Raw genomic sequence first — 10,629 nt, 5'->3', positions numbered from 1 at the left:
GCCCGCCGACACTGTTCCTACGGTTGCTTCGACGACAGATCTCGCACTCCCGCTGAAACAGCTTGCGGTCTCTGCAGCCTTCATAGGCCAGCACTTGCCAATTTTGGTACTTCTGGGAGTCCAGACGCACATAGCCGCCACCTCGCGGCAAATCCCCATCTGGTATCCACATCGCAATCGAGTCGTGTGCTGGTAGGTACACCGTTTGGTCATATACATTGGTCACCCGAATACTTTGAGGCCGTCCACGTCGAAACCTCGCCACTGACGGGATTAACTTGTCCGTTCGACGAACCCACAGTACGTGTTCTTCCAGCCTGATTTGACGCTTCTTATGGAATTTGGCCTTCGTGCGGCAATTGCGCCGCGCCGTGAAACAGGTCCATCCGAATCCCAGCTGGGGTCATAACGTCGGTTCCGAGTACCACATCGACGCCTGCTCTATGCGCCATGACCCACATCTCGAATTCGTACCCTTTCTCCAATCCGAGCGTAATCTTAACGCACGCTCGTCGCGTCGTAGACACCTTGCCTTCGCTAATTCCTTGAATGTCAATACGGTTTCCGTGATCAGGTACATCTCGGAGCCGCAACTTCTTGGCAAAGGTGTCAGTGATCACACTAAAGTTAGCTTCCGTGTCGAGGATAATCCTCGTCCGCTTGTCGTTTACTGCGCCTTGCACCAGAGCTCTGATTCTGATCCTTCGGTCGAATTTCTTAGCCGACCACCACCCCTGTCTCTAGACAGGGTTCAACTTCATCATCTTAAAGTGACCCTTGGATCCGTCTCGCGCAGCACTCGAAACTACTCCGAAGGAGCCCTCGCTGGTGCCCTCATCGGCATCATCACACTCCACACTCTCTCCAGCTCCTCCACCGAGGATTCTACTCCTCTCCTTTTCATTTTCCGTCGCGTTCGCACTTGTTACATAATTATCAGGCCATTCACTCTGCCCCATGAAATCAAAGATACACTCTACTACCATTGAAGGCTCGACTAACTGTGGCAGCCCGATAGAGACCAACCCAGTTGTAGTTGACGGGTTGCCTAGTTTAAATGGCGTTCCTGAACGACGGGCTTGAGCTCTGGTGGAAAATCCTTCTTCGTGTCTTTGGTACGCACGAATTTGGCAAGGTCTTGGAAGTTGCGGGAAAGCTCGCACTGTTCAGCATCGTGGCGTTGCTTGTAAAACCTGCATCGCTTGTTGCAGTGGTGGGAGGAGTGACTCTTACCACCGCACACCGCGCATGGTCCATACTGTGGCCGTCTGTTGTCGCGGTTGAAGACGCGCCGACCGCGTTGGTCCTGATTGAACCCACGGTCACCACCCCGACGATCTTGATTGAAATCATTCTCGCGATCAGGCGTGTTCCCACGCGTCTGACGGTTTTCTGAGCGTGCGTAGGCGCCTTCAGCGGCTGCACAGCGCTCATATTTGCTAGCCGCGGCGGGGTATCGGTCATTTTCGTCCAATGAGAAGTCACTATCCGTATTTTCGGGCTGAAAGTCGTCATACTCGGCTTGAACATCGTTATAAGCGTTCTGATCTTCATTTAAATACTCGGTGCCCCCCCTGGGCAGCTTCACGATCCTCCAATTCAGCTAGTAGGTCACCCGCCGTGGCTTCTATGAGCGTCACTCTCGGTTTGTTGCGGTTGTCATCGCGGCGACGGTCATCACGTCGGTTGTTGCGGGCGTACGCATCGTCGCGTCGTGCATCTCGACTCTTGGAGTGTCGATACTGTTACGCTTAGCCATTCGCTCCTTGCCCTTATAAACATCTTCAATGATCTCTTCGAGCTCGTGAATGTCGGTGACTCGAGTGTGGTCGAGACTCTCCGCCAACTTGTCATCATCGCACGCTGCCAGGAACTGCTGTACGTGTTATTTCGCGTCGCAGCTACTCTTCTCAAAGTGTAGACGGGCGTTCCGAGCGTAGTCATTCAGTCTGTTTATGTAGTCGCACAGATGTTCCCTTACGTTCCCGCTTTGCAGAGTAGTAACGGGATAGTGCCGGCTGCGTGAACTACGAGCAATAGTAGCGGATGAACGCATCACTCAGCAGCTTCCACTTGCGCTTCGTCTTCTTCGGAGATTAACGGAACCAATGAATGGCTTCGTCCCGGAGACTTAGCTAAAATGAAATGCACCATTTGGCAGCATCTGTATGCGTTCCAGTCATTTCGTAGACGAACCCGCGGAGCCACTGCATAAAGTTATCGCTCTTGTTGCGAGAGCCTGAGAACGGCTTAATGCGATCCAATGGTCGGTATGATGCCATTTCAGTCCTCGGTGTCGGGTCCACGTCGTTAAGCGTTGCCAGCTCATTCATCTGACGCATTAACCCGACTTGAGAATCTTCTTCGTCGAATGTACGCACCAAAATGTCATCGTCACTTGACGAACCATCGCTGTCAGCCTGACGACGTCGGGCGACACTTTTGGAAGCTCGTGCACCGCCCCGGTGACCGAATGAACCCTCGTTACCAGCGTACACGCGTTGCATACGGCTCTCCGAACGTGGCATAACCGTGTGTGAGTCTTGAAAGTACGGTGAAGCTTCGATAGTACCAAAGGCACCACGATCAACTCCACGCTTGGTCGGAGGCGTATGGTCGAGTCGTTGGGGTGGCAGCGGCAGCGGATTCGTGAACGGATCTTCATCATGAACGGTCGGTCGACTCACAGGCTGCTTTTCAGCGCTGATGTCAACAGCGCCAAATGCCTTCCGAAGCTTCTTCTTCCATTTCTAGAGAGCAGCTCCGGCCTCATGAGGTCGCCAATCTTGGAGCGACATCGTCGATTGATAAGTCTCGTTCTCAAAGCCCAGCGACAGTAGTAGCGAGACTGAATCCTCGGCAACTTGGCTAGTCGAAACCAAGTTGACTGGGTATCGAAGTAATTGCGCACGCGCGGGTCAGTCGGCCTGGCGCTTGTGGATGGGCTTGAACAGCTGCATCCAATCATCAGTCTGCATCAGCGCTTGTACGCGGCCGAAGACGCACCTGGCGGCTGGCGTGTCAGCGTTGATAGGCGGGCGAGGTGCTTTCAGCAATGCTTAATGCTTTGAACTCGCCACCGAAGGCTTAGAACCCTCGTCCCATCGTCGTATTCTTTATAGATCGGTTCTGGTCCCGCAAGGTCATATAGCTCGTCGACGAGGTTCCTCGAAAGGGACCTGGTCGCTCTACTCAGCCCTGATGATAGCGTGGCTGTCTCCAGGTGTCGCGGCGTCTTGACTTCGTAGCCGTCATAATCATGGGCGTCAGGAACGTCGTCCGCCTTGGTTTCGAAGCTCAGCAAAAGCTTGGTGGCGGCTGCAAAGCGTGCAGCCGACACGTCCGAACTTGAACCCTTGTTGCGAGCCCCACCAGACTTGGCAGGCGTAGCTGGTACCGTCGGTTGTTATTTCGCCATATTTCTTGTTTTCTTGTTGCTCTTTTTCTTCTTCTCTTGGTTCATCGCTAACTAGAAGGCCATACAAACAGCTCACAATGGCCACCCTCTGTTCCCGGGTCGCGACACCAGTTGTGGTAATGGAATTCCCCCGTGAACTCTAGCTACAAATGTAGTTAGGACGTTCCGACAACAATACGTCTGCTAGAATAGCAATCGATCTTTCGGGTAGACCTGAAGACCCCAGTTCCGCCCTTACACCGGGACAGACTGGACCTTGTAAACTACTTATATAGGCCAACCAGTAAAAATAAGAGCACGCTACTAGTACGAGCAAAACTAATAGGTGTTATAAATCCTCGTGGTCCCAGCAGCGGAAGGGTACCAGGCACGGGTAAGCCTGTTACGAGAGCACCGAGTGTTTAACATTCGGTTGGAAGAATAAAAGGGATGCAATACAAGCGCTGCCAGCCGTGCAAATAGGCAACAATAAGCCGTCACGTTAACCACCCGATAGTAATCGGCCAAAACACACAGTCTCTTGGACTTGCCGGATGAACCCTCGCTACAGAGCTTTGAGCTCACCGATAGGCATAACACACTAAAATAAACTTGACCAGACGCTTACCTTGAAGCCGGACGTCGCTCTGTGTGCTTGAGTGGAAATTCTGTTCTGTATTTATGTCGGGCCTATTCCTAGTAAGAAGTCCTAATCATGTTTACAAATAAAAAGTGAACAATGATCCGTTATGGATCTTCTTGCACACCAAGCATCGTCTGCACCGTCGCAAAAGCATCTTTAACAGCTCGCACCCTGTCCCAGACGGTGAACGTGCCTTCAAAGGGTTGCGAGGCCTTCCGCGAACTCATCCCAACCGCCACCGAGGTTTCGTACCGTAGATGGCCAGTTCTTGGCTGCTGAATGCGAATCCGGTCAGCCCATTATTTATAATAAGGACATCCTGGATTTTAAGTGACATCTGGACCGTATCCAATATTCGCTGAGTATTCGGTAGTGACGCCGTCGAGGCTCTTGCACCTTGGAGTCACGGTACATCACGTGACCGAGGACTCGTCGCTTGAAAATCTTGGGCGGTGCCGCGTCTATGTCGAAGGGTGATGATCCGCAACTCTGGAGAAATCACTACACCACACTAAAGTACAGTACCGCCACATCGACTTGTTACACCCACCTGTAAGGTCTGCACTGTCGCACATAACTCGTGTCTATGTAGACAACAACTCATTCGTCGCGCGTAGTGCACATTCAATACTGTAGTTTTAATTTGTGAGCGCGCATTAGTAAAATACGCTGCGTGAGCGTTGATGGTTCATATACCATGATTTAGCTTATGTCCAAATAAGTGAGTGTATTTTCCATCTACGTGACGCGTACGCGACAAGTAACGGCCAGCTTGCAGCGATATCAACGCATGATTGATAACGCGTTCTGGGGGTTTGTTCAGCCAAACGGAGGTTGGTTTGAATACTCGGACACGATGCGTTTAGCTGAAGAACAGGTCAAGGAACGTCGTGGGGTAGGCACCGATGGTTCGCTCCAAACGAAGTTCGCGGCAGACCGCGAAGCACCGGTGGAGCCCGAGCCCGTATTACAGCTCATCAACAGTCCCGTCGCTGACATGTTTACGACTGGGGAGCCAGCCGAATCGTCGCTGGTACTCGTGTTTGGTCGACGGTCGTTTGTGGATGATATTTGCTTTGGCGGCGAGGTTTTCGACAGCTGTCTGGCGACGCTGAACTGATTGCTGGCAGGATTTGCACTGTGAGTTTGCGGTCATCACCGATCTTTCGTTTTCAACGAGCAAGCGGGGCATGCAGTCGCTCCTTGGAGTGGCTAATTATTACATCCGCTTTATCCAAGACTTTGCTGTCTACCGTGCGGCGCTGTCCAGCTGAAGGATGAAGACTTTGTCGCTGAAGGTGGCCTTTCTGTGGCACGTCGTTCCGTCGAGAAATTGAAGGCGAGTGTTTCACATGCACCCATCCTCAGGCACTTCGATCGGTCGAAAGAAGTTCATGTCGCGCTCTATGCGAATGAATGGGCGTTGAGCACGACGCTTATACAAGATACCAAGATCGTCCAAAGCCAGCCATATGCTGATGGCATTGCTTTTCTATAGGTGACTTATAGTTTTTATATTTAACTCAAGCTTAGCCTACCTATAAATATACTCAGTTTACAGCCTACCTTAAATTGTTTTTTTGGTCACCTCGCTCCCTTTAAGTAAAAAGGGACCTGTGAGCTGCCGTTCACTGAGAGTTTGTAAACTCTCAAAAGCCAACTTCCTCTAGTGCAAGGTGCTGTGTGACCCCGTTACCTTTGATAGCACTCGCAATCAATCCACGCCAAAGCTGGTAGACTACCTGAACCTCTCTAAGATTTGTTGCCTTGGATATGAACAACATTATCAATCCGAACGGCTCACAGTTCGAGTTGGTTCAGAAGATGGCAGGTATCTTCGAGATGGAGGCCCTGCAGAGCCTGGTGGTGTCAACACCGGCCGCGCAGCTCGAGCGCGTCAATGCGTTTGACGCTTACGAGCAGGGGCTCATCGCGCATGTGCGGGAGAACCTGCAGGCTCCGGCGGTGGAAGCGAATCCACCTCACCCGAAGCCAATACGGCTGAAGTTTAAGCCGTATGAAGGGAAGGAAGGTGAGAGCCTTCACTTCTGGGTCCGAGAAGTAGAGCTCGCGATGGACGCGGCTCTGATCTCGACCGAGCAACTTCGTGTTGCTTTTGCACTCCCCAACCTTAGCGGCTGTGCTAAGTGTTGGGTGTACACACGAGAGGCAACATCTACTGGATGTTTCACATCCTGGGCTCAGCTGTGTGAGCAGCTCCGAGCCGCGTTCCTCCCGGCAGACTACGAGTACCGCCAACGCTCGCGCTTCCTCTCGTGCAAGCAAGGGGGGCATGAGCTGCACGAGTACGTGCAAGAGATACGGGCGTCCCTAGTGGTAAACCCACTCAACAAACGCATCAAGATGACTGTGTTCATGGACGGCCTTTGAGTGGGACCCGCACGCACTCAGCTGCTCCGGGTGCAGTCAAACACCCTTGAAGAGGCGATTCAAGTGGCTCTTCAGGAAGCGTACAGCCATCGCCAGGTGCGTACGCCGGCCTCGGCGTGGCCTGGGAGTTCCTTGTTGACTCCCGATCGAACGAGCCCCAACAGACCAGTTCCCATTGGAACTCGGGTCCGCCGAACAGCGTGACATCCGCTGCTTCGGCTGCGGGAAGATGGACCACTTCAAGTGCGACTGTCCCGCGGAAAGACTCCGCAGACGGTCTTTCGCCAAGCCCGTCCTAAAGAGTCGCTGGTAGAAGCCAGGATCTCGGGGACAGGGGAGCGCCGGAAACCAGTAGTGGCGGGGCGCCCTACTGGGGAAGAGCTAAGTCTTCTTGATGGGTGCGCGGGTGGCGCGTACCACGGGTACTTAGCCCCTGAGAGTATTCGCACCCTCGAATCGGTGAAGAGCAGCGGCGGGTTGCTCGTAATACACGGATGTGTACGGGGATACGATCATCCCTTTAGAATCTTGATCGATTCTGGGGCATCGAAGAATTTCGCACGCCGCCAGACAGTTGCTCGTAATAGCAACAAGTTGTCCGATGTTTTGAGAGAAAGCAAGGGCAACGGGACAGTATCAGAGTGACTGGCTGACGAGAAGGTCGTCACTGTCCCCAACGTCCAAAGTGGATCTGGCCGTCAAGCTTGAAGACTTTGACAGCCTCGAAGAGCTCACTGTTCTCGACATAAATCCATATGATATGATCCTGGGCATGCTCTGGCTGAGAAGCACGAGCCCTGGATCGGCTGGCGAGGCAAGGCAATCGGTGCCAGTCGCCCTGCGCAGCCCGACAGAGCATTGGTGAGGCATGTTCCCACCTCTGTCAGGACCCGGGGCGCCCGCAAGGGTTACCCGGGGACCAAAGCGTCCGGCAGACGCTTGGGAGTCGTCGACGTATATGACGACTCCAAGGATGTTTTGATGGTGGCAGCGCCCAGAGGAGGCGCTGGCCAAGTGAGTAACTTAGGTCCACAAGCGGGTAACTTAATTCCGCAGACAGCTGCAGCTGTCACGAGCTTTGACGATAGCGTGTTCCGGGTGGGTAACAGAGTTCCACACACGGTCGCCCGGACCTTAGCTGAAGAGGAAGACGTCGAATAGGCTTCCTGTGTGGGTAACATAGTGTCACATGCGGTCGCCCAGACCTTAACTGAAGAGAAAGGTGTTGAGCACGCTTCCTGTGTGGGTACCACAGTATCAGACGAGGCCACGAGTGCCTCGGATCGAGACAATCGTCTCCGGGAGACTGTGATAGCAAACACGCCATCGACGAACAACCTTGCGGTTTGTTTGCGCGTAACAGTGACAGGAACCGGAGCAAGATGTACCATCTTGCTCAGCCGACACACGAACACCAAAATTATGGTGTTGCCGTGTCCGTCGGCGGGAAGCCCAAAGATGAAGTCAAGACTCATCAACTTCCAACAGTCAGCCGGTACGGGCCGGCTTTGTAGTGGAGCCGAAGAGGGCCCTGCGGGTTTGACCCGCTGACATGCTTCAAATGTCTTCACGTATCGTGCCACCCACTTATACATGTGGGCCCACCTGTAGGCCTGAGAGACTGACCGGAAGGTCTTATCGCGACCCAAGTGGCGGCTGGAGGGCGCATTGTGCGCCTCCGCGAGGATATCGAACTTCAAATCCTCGTCGTTGGGTACGACCACCCGTGGAGGTTCATAGGGTTCCACCCTGTAATAGAGGAGGCCATCCCTCAACTCATATCGGTGGAGCCGTGAGCGCTGTCGCGACGAGAGCAACTCGGACTTGGCGCTCGTTCCTGCCGTGAGGAACTTGACGATAGGCGCGACAGCCTCATCGTCTCGATACGCCATGCATATCCGCTCATATAGATCCGTTGTCACCCGTGTGATGTGAACCAACTTGTAGTCAGGACGCCGATAGAGGGCGTCCGCAATCACGTTGAGTTTGCCCGGCTTGTACTCGACGCGGAAGCTGTACTCCGCGAAGAAGGACAGCCACCTCGCCATCCTTTGGGAGAGGTGAGGCGAATTTGTCGCCGTCCTCAAGGATGCGTGGTCTGTGTAGATCACGAAGGGCCGGGAGCCCAGAAGGTGAACCCGAAACTTCACAAGGGCATACTTCATTGCCAGGGGGCTCCTTGTCGTGGACAGGGTAGCTCCGTTCGGCGGCGTTGAGCAGCCTGGACTGGAACGAGATGACTCATTCATGTCCAGCCGTGTTGGCCTGCAGCAGTGCACACCCGATGGCGTAATTGGACGCATCGCAGACGACGCTAAACGGCTTCGTCTCGTCCGGCAGGGCCAGGACAGGGGCCTCTTGTAGACTGGCCTTGATGCTGTCAAAGGCATTTCAATGCTCTTGCTCCCAGTGCCAGTCGACGTCCTTCTGAAGGAGGCCCGACAAGGGCTTAGTCAAGCCCGCATACCCTGCTTTGTACTTGGGAAGGTAGTTGACCAAGCCCAACCTTTTTCGAAGATCCTTCTGGAATCGGGGCGTTGGGCCATGCTGCTATGGCCCTGACCTTGTCTGGGTCAGCCCGAACGCCCACGTTGCTTACGAAGCAACCAAGAACCTTAATCTCTGATGACGCGAAGACGCATTTGTCGATGTTGACGTAGAGCCTGCTCGCTCGCATCACGTCCAACACTCGACGGAGGTGCCCAGATGCACCTCCATGGCCGTCTTGCGTCCCTCGGCACTGCTATGGACGAATATGTCGTCGAAGTACGTCTGTACGAAGGCGCGCAGTGGCATGAACAATTGCGTCACGAGGCTATTGAATGTCGCCAGGGTGTTAGACAAGCCCTGCGGCATGACGAGCCACTCCCAAAGCATGCCGCTTGGAGTGCCCACCGCGGTGAGTGGGATGTCGCTCTCGCGCATCAAGATCTGGTAGTATCCGTCTACCAAATCCAGCGCACTTTACTGTACGCTTCCTGCCATGTTGTCTAACAGCACGTCCTTTCGTGGGATTGGTGTTTGGGCCGGCACCATCGCGCTGTTCAGTTTGTTATAAGCATGAACTAGACGGCACTTTCCGTTCGGGTTCCGAACGCAGAAAGCTGGCGTCGAGTGCGGGGACTTCGACTCCCGCACCATGCATGCCTTCGCTATCGCAGCGAAGAAGGCATCAATGACCTCGCACTGTTCGCGCGGAAGAGGCCATTACCTCGTGACACAATACTTTGTGCCTGGCACGAGATCAATCTAATGCCGTACGCCTCGATCTGGTTGATTTTGGGTCCGTGGGTGTTTGTTCACCACGTCCGCATACTCCGTCACCAAAGGATACACCGGATCCTTGGGGATTCTTAAGGATCTCAGAATTCAAGCGCGTCTGATGCTGCTTGTTCAGGTCTTCCAGGACGCTCTCGTCCAAAACAGAGGAAGAGTTCAGCTCCTGCCGAGTGGTCTCAGGTCTCAGGAGCACCATTTCGGCAACCTTTCCAGCCTTGAGGTTGGCCAGGAAAGACTCGACCGATATTTCCTCGAGGTTCAGTATCTCTACAACCTCTGGCAACGGCTCCAAGTGGACACCAGATGCCTTGACGAGTAAGCCGGTCTCGCCATCGAAGATGCGATAACACTCTTCCACCGGCCTTGTCGGAGGAGTTCAGGCACTGGACTCCGAGTCGCTTGAAGCGACGTCGTCGTCGACGGCGACCGTGGAGTTTTGCTACCCACGTCTGTATATTTCATTGGCGAGTGTGTGCGTGCGTGTGCTGTGGCAGCGGCTTTTTTGGCTGCGCTCGGCGTGTGTGCTGTGTGTGCTTGCTGGTGCCCTGTGCTGCGGTGGGACGTCAAGGTCAGTTCGTATGCTGCGGGAAATGGCCGCCGAGGAGGTAGGGCTTACGCTTGCGTTTGTCTATTATATCTTGGTGGACGAGTAGTCGCGGTTGGGACTGAGGTGCCTACAACGTGTTTTTGAGTGGGCCTGTGTCTCTGTGTGCGCCGTGTGCGGATAGCTTGCTATGCGTGTGTGGTTGTGTGTGGATTGATGTGGGTTTTAACTTGTTGCCGTTCGGGACGTTGACGAAATGGAGCGATTTGACCCGTCTTGAAACACGGACCAAGGAGTCTAACATGTGTGCAAGTGTTAGGGTGTGGAAACCCCAGCGCGAAATGAAAGTGAAGGGCAGCGTAAGTTGTCTGAGGT

At 53.9% G+C, this 10,629-nt stretch overlaps 1 non-coding gene across 1 annotated transcript; it reads left to right on the top strand.

Moving 5' to 3' along the window:
• Window positions 1-10,161: 10,161 nt before the first annotated feature.
• Window positions 10,162-10,629, top strand: PITG_33453 (the record flags this gene model as incomplete). The annotated part of the gene is made up of 1 exon (XR_009934847.1): window positions 10,162-10,629. It is a non-coding gene; the product is annotated as a 28S ribosomal RNA (ribosomal RNA).

The sequence above is a fragment of the Phytophthora infestans genome, genomic scaffold (assembly GCF_000142945.1).
Source record: "Phytophthora infestans T30-4 supercont1.104 genomic scaffold, whole genome shotgun sequence".
Lineage (NCBI taxonomy): Eukaryota > Oomycota > Peronosporomycetes > Peronosporales > Peronosporaceae > Phytophthora > Phytophthora infestans.
This window is presented reverse-complemented; position numbering and strand designations above follow the sequence as displayed.